This window comes from Mesocricetus auratus, unplaced genomic scaffold, assembly GCF_017639785.1.
Source record: "Mesocricetus auratus isolate SY011 unplaced genomic scaffold, BCM_Maur_2.0 Super-Scaffold_6731, whole genome shotgun sequence".
Classification (NCBI taxonomy): Eukaryota; Metazoa; Chordata; class Mammalia; order Rodentia; family Cricetidae; genus Mesocricetus; species Mesocricetus auratus.
In genome coordinates, this window is record NW_024429185.1 from 252,818 (window position 1) to 261,423 (window position 8,606).

Genomic DNA, 8,606 nt, shown 5'->3' on the forward strand with positions numbered 1-8,606 from the left:
CTCTCTCTCTCTCTCTCTCTCTCTCTCTCTCTCTCTCTCTCTCTCTCTCTCTCTCTCTCTCTCTCTCTCTCTCTCCCCCTGTAAGTCCCACCTAATTTTCCTGCCCATTAATTTGCCATTCATCTCTTTCTTAAACCAATCACAGTGACACACCTTTGCACAATTTACAAATATCCCACAACAGAGTTTCTTATGCCAAAGATCCCGAACAGGCCTTGAATCTTTCATTACTGTTATTTTCCATATGGTATCAATAAGGAAAATGTTATGTATTTAATGCCTTTTGTCCTGTATTCTGGTCAGTAACATCAGTTTGGTGGCCAGGGAAGTTCTGTGTCTTCACACTTTGCTCTGGCTGACAGAATGGCTCTGTGTCCTGAAGTCAGCTCTAGCAGTGCTTAATGAGTGTCTGCATTCTTTCTTCCTGGTTTCTTCAGGGTTGAGTGTGAACTCCTAACCTGGACTCTAACAACATCCCTTCCTGTCTACACTCTGTTCTGTGACAAGTCCTGTGATCTGATTGCCATCGATGCCCCCCAGGAAAGCATAAACCCTGCATCCCCAGCATCTTCCCTGATTATCTAGGATGACTCATCCAGAATCAAAGGATTTCTTTTAAATGTCTCTTAGTCACACCCATGACAATTCTCCATGAATGTCTTCCTGTCCCTGTTCAATAAATGATTACCCTTGCAGTTACATGCATGTCTCTCTGTACAATAAATGTGGGAATGATAGCGAGTGCATGAGCAGACTTGCTGGGTCCTGTAGCCAAGATCCTTCCTTATGTACCAGAATTGGACCTGAGTTTCAGGTTTTACCTCCTCTGCAATAATCTCAATCCCAATGAGTGCTGCCTGCTCATAGGTTCTCCTGTTTTAGTGACCTTATAAGGATCATAGACTTACTGCATACTTCCTCTATCTATAGATCCTCGTCTTCAACAGAGCGTGGAGAGACACAGGCCTCTGAGGCTATGCCTACACAATATGGTTCCAGATATGCACCTTGGAAAAAAGAATGTTTTGGTCACCAGAGACACAGAGAAATGGCTGCCTACCTCCCCACAGCAAGCTCTGACCCCAAGATCAAGAGATTAAGTTGGCTTCCAGTTCATGTCTCCTGACTCAAGTTATTGGTGTGCTTTGCTAAAATAAAGCAAAACACTTTTGAGAAAGACAACCAATTATGCTGGAAATCCCCCTCACTCCTCCTACAACACCTCCTGATAGCTATGTTTCCTAGGCTGGCCTAAATCTCCTGGGTCCAAGTCATTCTTTGGCCACAGTCTCTTAAGTGACTCCAACTTCATCCATGTACTTCCATGCCTGGCTTTTCATTTTTAATCTTGGCATTTAAGAGACAAAAAGAATCTGTATTTAAAAATACTCAGAAAAATAAATAGTCATTACAATCTAGTACTCTGTTAAAGAAATGGCTTCACAATGCCACCCTGAGGCAGGAGACTATCACCCAGAGAAAGTCACAGAAAGAGCTTTGGGTGCTCCCAGGTCAGGATGTCAGCTTTAGTTCACCCTGAAGCTTCCCCTTCAACACCAAACCCTTATTTGTGGGAATGAGTCATGAAATAGTAAAAAATTCAAAGTCAAGGAGGAAATTACAAACCTCAACAAGGGGCTATTATTTTTAAGGGAAGATACAGGGAAATTGTTGGCATGGTAGATTATTCTACATGATCTGGGGGCTCACTGAAACTAAGCAGCATAGAGGACTGGGGGTAACTGTCACAAAGTGATCTCACATTTCGAGGTGCCCCTCAGAGGAACCAAGGCTGAGGCAGAGTGATTTTCAGGAGAACTCCCCAACCTTACCTAAATATAACAATAAGACAACTTTCTGTGATTGCAGAAGCAGGCACCATCCATGAAAAAGATCAAAGCAGCAGTTGGCATCTTGGGGTTGGCCTGGCGTTTAGATCTAAGAGTCCTCATTTCAACAAGCTAGCCTGATGATCATGGTTGGCCTACAATGCCTTACTGGATACTCATAACCTCATAAAAAAGCAACCTTAGGCAAGACCATTCTGAGATGGTAAAAGCAAGATCATTTGCCATCTATAAACATGTCTGTCCTTGAGCTAAAATGAGTGACAGCTGCTTCTCTACCAATTACAGAGTTAGCTTGATGTTTGCCTCCACTTATGAAAAATTGAATTCACTGGGCTCTCTAATCACTGAGCTGTCATTGTCCCCCAGTTGTACCTATCCTATAGCTTCCTAAGGCATTCCCAAATCTGATACCAGGTTCCTTGTTTCATTCCTTTTGAAAAGATTGTCTTGTGTATGTTTGTGTGTTTCATGCATATGTGTCTACAAACTAGAGTTGGTGCCAAGTGTCTTGTCTTGCTCTATCACTCCCCACCTTGTAATATGAGATAGAATCTTTTACTGAACAAAAGAGCTTGTGAATGTGACTAGACTGACTAGACCTGCTGGTTCTCAAACCTGAGGATGGTCTGCCTCTGTTTCCCCAGTGCTGGGATTACAGGTGCATACTACCATACTTTACTTCTTCTGTGGATGTTGGGGATACCAAACTTAGGTCCTTAGGCTACAGGGAAATTACCTTACTGACTAAGGCAGCCCCTGCAACCTGGTATCCTTCTGAGATGCTCCTGACTCCCCTTGGAGCATCCTTCCCAACTTCAGTAGTAGACTAGTTATCCAGACCTTATGTTGCTTACACGTATGCTTCTAGTGTTCTTTAGTCATGCAATATTAAAATTATGAGAGAAAACATAGGTTATTCCATGACTTGGAAATACCAGCCCATATCATAAATGCAATGCTTGGTTTGAAGCTGGCTCTTAATAGGGGACAGAACTAAGAAAGTCTTCCAAGTTTAGTCCAAGATATCAGAATGAGATGGTTGCCGTTGCTCCATATCTCTTGGGAGAATTAATTTAGTGGAGAAGGAAAGGTCCCAGTTTGAAACCTTTCATTATTTAAGTAGGCCACTATAAAGGGCTCTAGGGCCAGGAAGGTGACTCAGTTGATTTCCATACAAGTATGAGGTCCTGAGATTGCTCCCTGGGTCCAAACAAAAGTGTTCAATGGTGGAGAACAGCGGCCCATGCTTGTAATGCCAACACTGGAAAGATGGAGTCAGCTTCAAAGTTGGTAAATTAACTCAATACTTTCACATACCTTTCTTCATTTTCAGTCCCTGATACAAGCCAGAGGGATTGGTAAACAATCATGAAATGGTCTATATTTTCATCTCAATGACCACTCAAAGCCTAGTCTTAGAGGAATTTCAGCAGTGTCCTCCTAGCACTGGGTAGCAGAGGCAGGATTAGCTGTGTGCAAAGCAATTCTCAACCACATAACCTGGGGGCATGCCTGAGCTCAATATAACCTTCCCAAATTGTGAACCCACAAGTCTGGTCTGTCTTCATTCACATGACATGAATTAATACCTGGAAATTTAAAGAAGAAAATCACTGAATCTTCCTGATCTAGCTAGGATTTTTATTGCTTTGAATAAACACCATGACTGCCACAATGCTTACAAAAAAACATTTAATTGGGGTGGCATACTTACAGAGTCAGAGATTCAGTCCATTGTCATCATAGGGGAGAGTAAGATGTAAAGGATAATGTGGTGCTGGCTACATCTTGATATGCATGCCACAGGAAGTTGACTGATATGCTTGGCAGTATCCAGGGCACAGGAAACTCCAAAGTCCATCACCAGTGATGATACACTTCTTCCAAAAATGACAAACTCACTGTAACAAAACCATGCCTTCTAATATTGCCACTCCCTATGAGATTATAGGGCCAATTACATTTAAACTATCTCATTGCCACATTCAGGTCCTTTTTCATGATGGTGACTCAAGCAATTGATTTTCCATCCTGTTTCCACATGCAGTGAACTCAAACTATACTTTCTACACTGGTCTGAAGGCAGAAACCATCCTCCATGTGCAAATCCTTTTCCTGTGGCTGCAATGGAAAGTCAACTCCATGAATCAAATGGATGAAATCAACACTCTAACATCAGACAGTCACTTAAGAATGGGGTAATCAAGAAGACAGTGAGGTCATTACCATGGAAAGCAACAAACTGGGATCAAGGCCACCTATATCAACATGAGACTTTGTCTCAGAAACATTTTACTAAGAGGCTGGAAGTGCAGCTGTTCTAGAATTAATATGCCTTTACAATGACTTAAAAGATTAATAAAGAAAAATTTTTGTAATGAGGTCATGCATCCATCTCTGGCAAATGCTCAAAGAGGAGAGAGCCTAAAACATTTTTTTTTGGTTTTGGTTCTGTTTTTTTGAGACAGGGCTTCTCTGTGTAACCCTAGTTATCCAGGAACTAGCTCTGCAGACCAGGTTGGTCTCCAACACAGTGATCTGCCTGCCTATGATTGCTGAGTACTTAGAGTAAAGCTATGCACCACCACCACCTGGCTCCTAAAACAGATTTCTCATTCCATGTATGCCATCATCTTTATTTTTTTTTATGGTCAGACTCCAGTTTATACTTTAAAGAATTTAAATAGTGACAGGAAATTGCAAGTCGGGCCAGTTAGGCAAATGAAAGACATCAGCAGAAAAGATATTACCATAATTATTTCTTAGTACATGAGTAACATGAAACAGCATGTCATATTTTACTGACAGGTTCTTAGGTAGAGGTACCATAAGATGATCAAGATAGGAAAAACAGAACAAAGAAATGATAAAAGCTGGGCAACCTTCTTAAGAGGAATAGCTTCTTGTATACTACTTCTAGGAGGAAATGGAAGAAAATAGGAGTCTTCTAGGAAGTCAGCAGAAATTATCATATGATGGGACAAACTCAGAAGAAGGCTACTCATACAATGCAGCACAAGGGGAACATAGGGTATCCCAAGAACATTACTGACTAAGCCCACAGTGGCTGTGGGACTGATGACTACAGATTCATGTGGTGGGAACAGTTGTGTTCTCAGGGTCTGAAGCAACCTTTCCACAAAGGCCCTGGCTCCAGACCACTACATTCTCTCCCAAGCATCTTTCTAGTTTTAAATGAGGAGCTCTATTTTATTCTTGATACCTCAGAGCCTAATGGAAAACATCTAGGGCTAGGCCCCAGGCTATTACTGACTCTGCCAAGCATGCTTCTGGGTTTGAGAAGGAGCCATGTTCCTTCTCCATTAATAAAGACCTAAACAGAAAGTATCATTTGCTCAGTTAAATCCTCAATACAACAGTGTTTTCCTTTCCAAACAGTTCTCACCTAGTGTCATCTTGACCTTCTGGCAGAACTATGATTTTTCTCTAGAATGAAACTTGACCTTTATGGCACACCATGCCCTAATGTTTACTGTGAACCTGTCATGCCCCTTTGAGCAGCTTGTAAAAGCCCTGTTCTGTGATATGGGGATGGGCCTGGGGACTGTTTGTACATCAGGGGTTTCTCCTTTGTCATGGTTCGGAGTAAAAAATCTGGACAATCCTGGAGAACAAATGTATGTTTTAGCATCCTAATCTCTACCAGGCCTACTTAGCATGCTACTTATCTTTGGGTTATTTTTAGAGGCTACTTCTTTAGACTAATTCTATACTAATTCTATTTTGTAGAACTTACCATTCCCTAATAATTGGTAAAACCTTTATATCAACAATTCTACTCCTCCACATTACAGCTTAGTAGTGGAGTGAGATTCAACACAAGAATTCCATTTATGAACTTATTTAGTGCTCCATGCTTTTAACCAAACACTCGGGAGTTATAGCAGGCAGATCTCTAAGAGTTTGCAACTAGTCTGCTCTATAGAACAAGTTCCATGTCAGGCTCTAAAGCTATCAGAGAAATCCTATCTCAAAAAAATAAATAAATAAAAATAAAAATAAAACATGAAATAGAAAGAATGTCATTTACAGCATATACAAAATTAACTCCAAATGGATCTTATACTTAAATGTTAAATGTGAAGTTCAAAACTTCTAGAAAATACTAGAGAAACTAGCCATCTCTAAGTCTGACAACTTGCCTTCCACATGCACCAAAACCACATCAATGTTGACTACAAAGATGTTTCTACACAAAGCTCCCTGATAGAAATGGTTTCCACAGATTAAGCCCACAGACTGAAGTATTCAGAAGCCAGCACCAGTCTGGGGAGTTGCTAGGGCCATATAAAACCTCACAGAACACTGAATGTCTCTGCAGGTTCCCAGGGAGTGTCCTGCAAGACCTGTGACTGGGGGGTTGGCCTGGTTCCCCTGATTGGCTAGTGAGGCCTGAATGACAAGAGCACTTCCTTAAGGGTTAGAGTATTCATAGGCCAACACACAGGATCTGAGGAGTTGCTAGGACCACATGGGACAACAGGTCCCTACCTAGCCTCCAGGATGGCCTGCCACACCATCTCCCATGCCTCCCTATCCCCTCCTCCTCATCTTGGGATAGCATCCCCCCACTCACTATGCTCCTCTCACAGCCCCTACAGCAGCACTCACAGTGCAGCAATCAATCCACTGGTGCCTGTCCTGCTGTAAAACCAAGCCTGCAAGCATGGCTCCAGGAAGTATCCTGCAAGACTTGTGACTAGTGGGTTGACCTGGTGTTCCTGATTGGCTAGTGAGGCTTGAATGACAAGAGCACTTCCTTAAGGGTTAGAGTGTGCTTAAAAACACAACACAGGGTTCCCTGGCCCTGGCTTTTACTCTAGACCCTTACCCTTTGGATATTGGCAGAGACCCAAATTTCAGTATCACTCACCCCATCTGCAGGAGATGACCCAGCTCTCTTCCTGCAGTTCACATGTTCATCCTCTTCTTCCTCTTCCACACCATGTGCCGAGCTTGCACAGATCTTTACTCAATACAGACAGGAATGATTCTCCTATTCCACAGATGGAAGGGTGCCCAGGATATTAAAAAATAAAGAGAATTTTTTAGGATGAAAATATGTTTCTACTGGGCAGTGCTGTAGCATGCCTTTAATCCTAGCACTGGGAGGTAGAGGCAGGCAGATATCTGTGAGTTTGAGACCAGAGTGGTCTACAGAGCAATTTCCAGGACAGCCTCCAAAACAATACAGAGAAACCCTGTCTTGAAAAACCAAAAAGAAGAAGAAGAAGAAGAAGAAGAAGAAGAAGAAGAAGAAGAAGAAGAAGAAGAAGAAGAAGAAGAAGAAGAAGATGAAGAAGAAGAAGAAGAAGAAGAAGAAGAAGAAGAAGAAGAAGAAGAAGAAGAAGAAGAAGAAGAAGAAGAAGAAGAAGAAGAAGAAGAAAAGATGTTTGTGTTGGGCAGTGACAATGCAAGCCTTTAATTCAGCACTATGGGAGGCAGAGACAGACAGATTGCTGTAAGTTCAAGACCAGCTTTGTCTACAAGAGCTAGTTCCAGGACAGGCTCCAAGGCCACTGAAAAATCCTGTCTTGATCTTTAGTATACAAGCTTATTTGAAAGAAATGGGTTCTAATGCTAGTAAAGGAATAAACTCAGTAGCCAGAGCTAGGGTGAGCAGGCAAAGAGAGAGAGCTTCCCCCTTCAGTATCCCTTATGTATGTACACAGCCGCCAAAGTGTGTAACCCAGATTATAAATGGATTTTTTCTCATGATTTAAAAAATTTTTTTGGAGGCAGCATTTTTCTGTGTAGCCCTGCATCATATTCTGTAGACCAGGCAGACCTCCAACTCAGGTCTGCTTCAGTCTCTTGAGCACTGGGATTAAAGATCTGCACCAATACCAAGCTGGTAAAGGTGTTTTATATCACTTCCAAAGATCTAGATTAAAGACATGTGTTCCCATTTTAAAACCTTTAATAAGAAAATGCCTGCTGGGAGGTGGTGACAGATGCCTTAAATCCCAGCACTTGAAAGGCAGAGGCAGATGGATCTCTTTGAGTTCATGATAGTCTTGTCTACAAACTGAGTTCCAATTCTGGCTTCTTATCTACTGAGAAAATCCCCAAAAAGAAGCAAACAACAAACAAAATGTCCTACCCCATTGAGTTTTAGGTAATTCCAGAGGTAGTCAGTTTGACTATCTAGAACAGACATCACAACAACCAAGACAGAAAAATAAAACGAGATAGATTTCTTACCTCAGGTGACAAGGAGACCATTGGTATAATTTCCAAAGCAATTCTGATCCTAACAAGGAAAGCATGGGGACTTTGCTTAGGGAGTACAGAATTGTTCCTGTGGAGTGTTCCCTATTCTGCAGCATAGTCAGTCAACAAATCCACTTCTGAACATGATCACAACATAACAGCAGAAATACTTACAAACATTCTTATCTCAGGGGTCACCAGAACAAAAGGAACTGCATTGAAGGGTCACAGAATTAGGAAGGTGGAAAACCACTGATCTAGAGGCTATGGAGTGTAACTATATGGTGCTGGAGAGACTAGCAGTCTCTTTCACACCAGGAAAAACTGAATCCAACCTCTGTTTAACCATGTTCATAGCATCATTATTTGTAATAGGCAGAACCTGGAATCAGCTTAGATGGCCCTCAGCTGAAGAATGGATGGAGAAACTGTGGTACATTTACACAGTGGAGTACTACTCAGCTGAGAAAAATAATGGAATCCTGAAATTCACGGTGAACGGATGGAACTAGCAGAAACCAT

The 8,606-nt window shown here is 41.8% G+C and overlaps 1 long non-coding RNA gene across 1 annotated transcript; it reads right to left on the minus strand.

Moving 5' to 3' along the window:
• Positions 1-3,571: 3,571 nt before the first annotated feature.
• LOC121139164 lies at positions 3,572-8,373 on the minus strand. Its single transcript, XR_005876008.1, has 4 exons — positions 8,259-8,373; positions 8,076-8,124; positions 6,745-6,867; positions 3,572-3,751 (listed from the first exon to the last, which is right to left on the minus strand). It is a non-coding gene; the product is annotated as an uncharacterized LOC121139164 (long non-coding RNA).
• Positions 8,374-8,606: the final 233 nt, after the last annotated feature.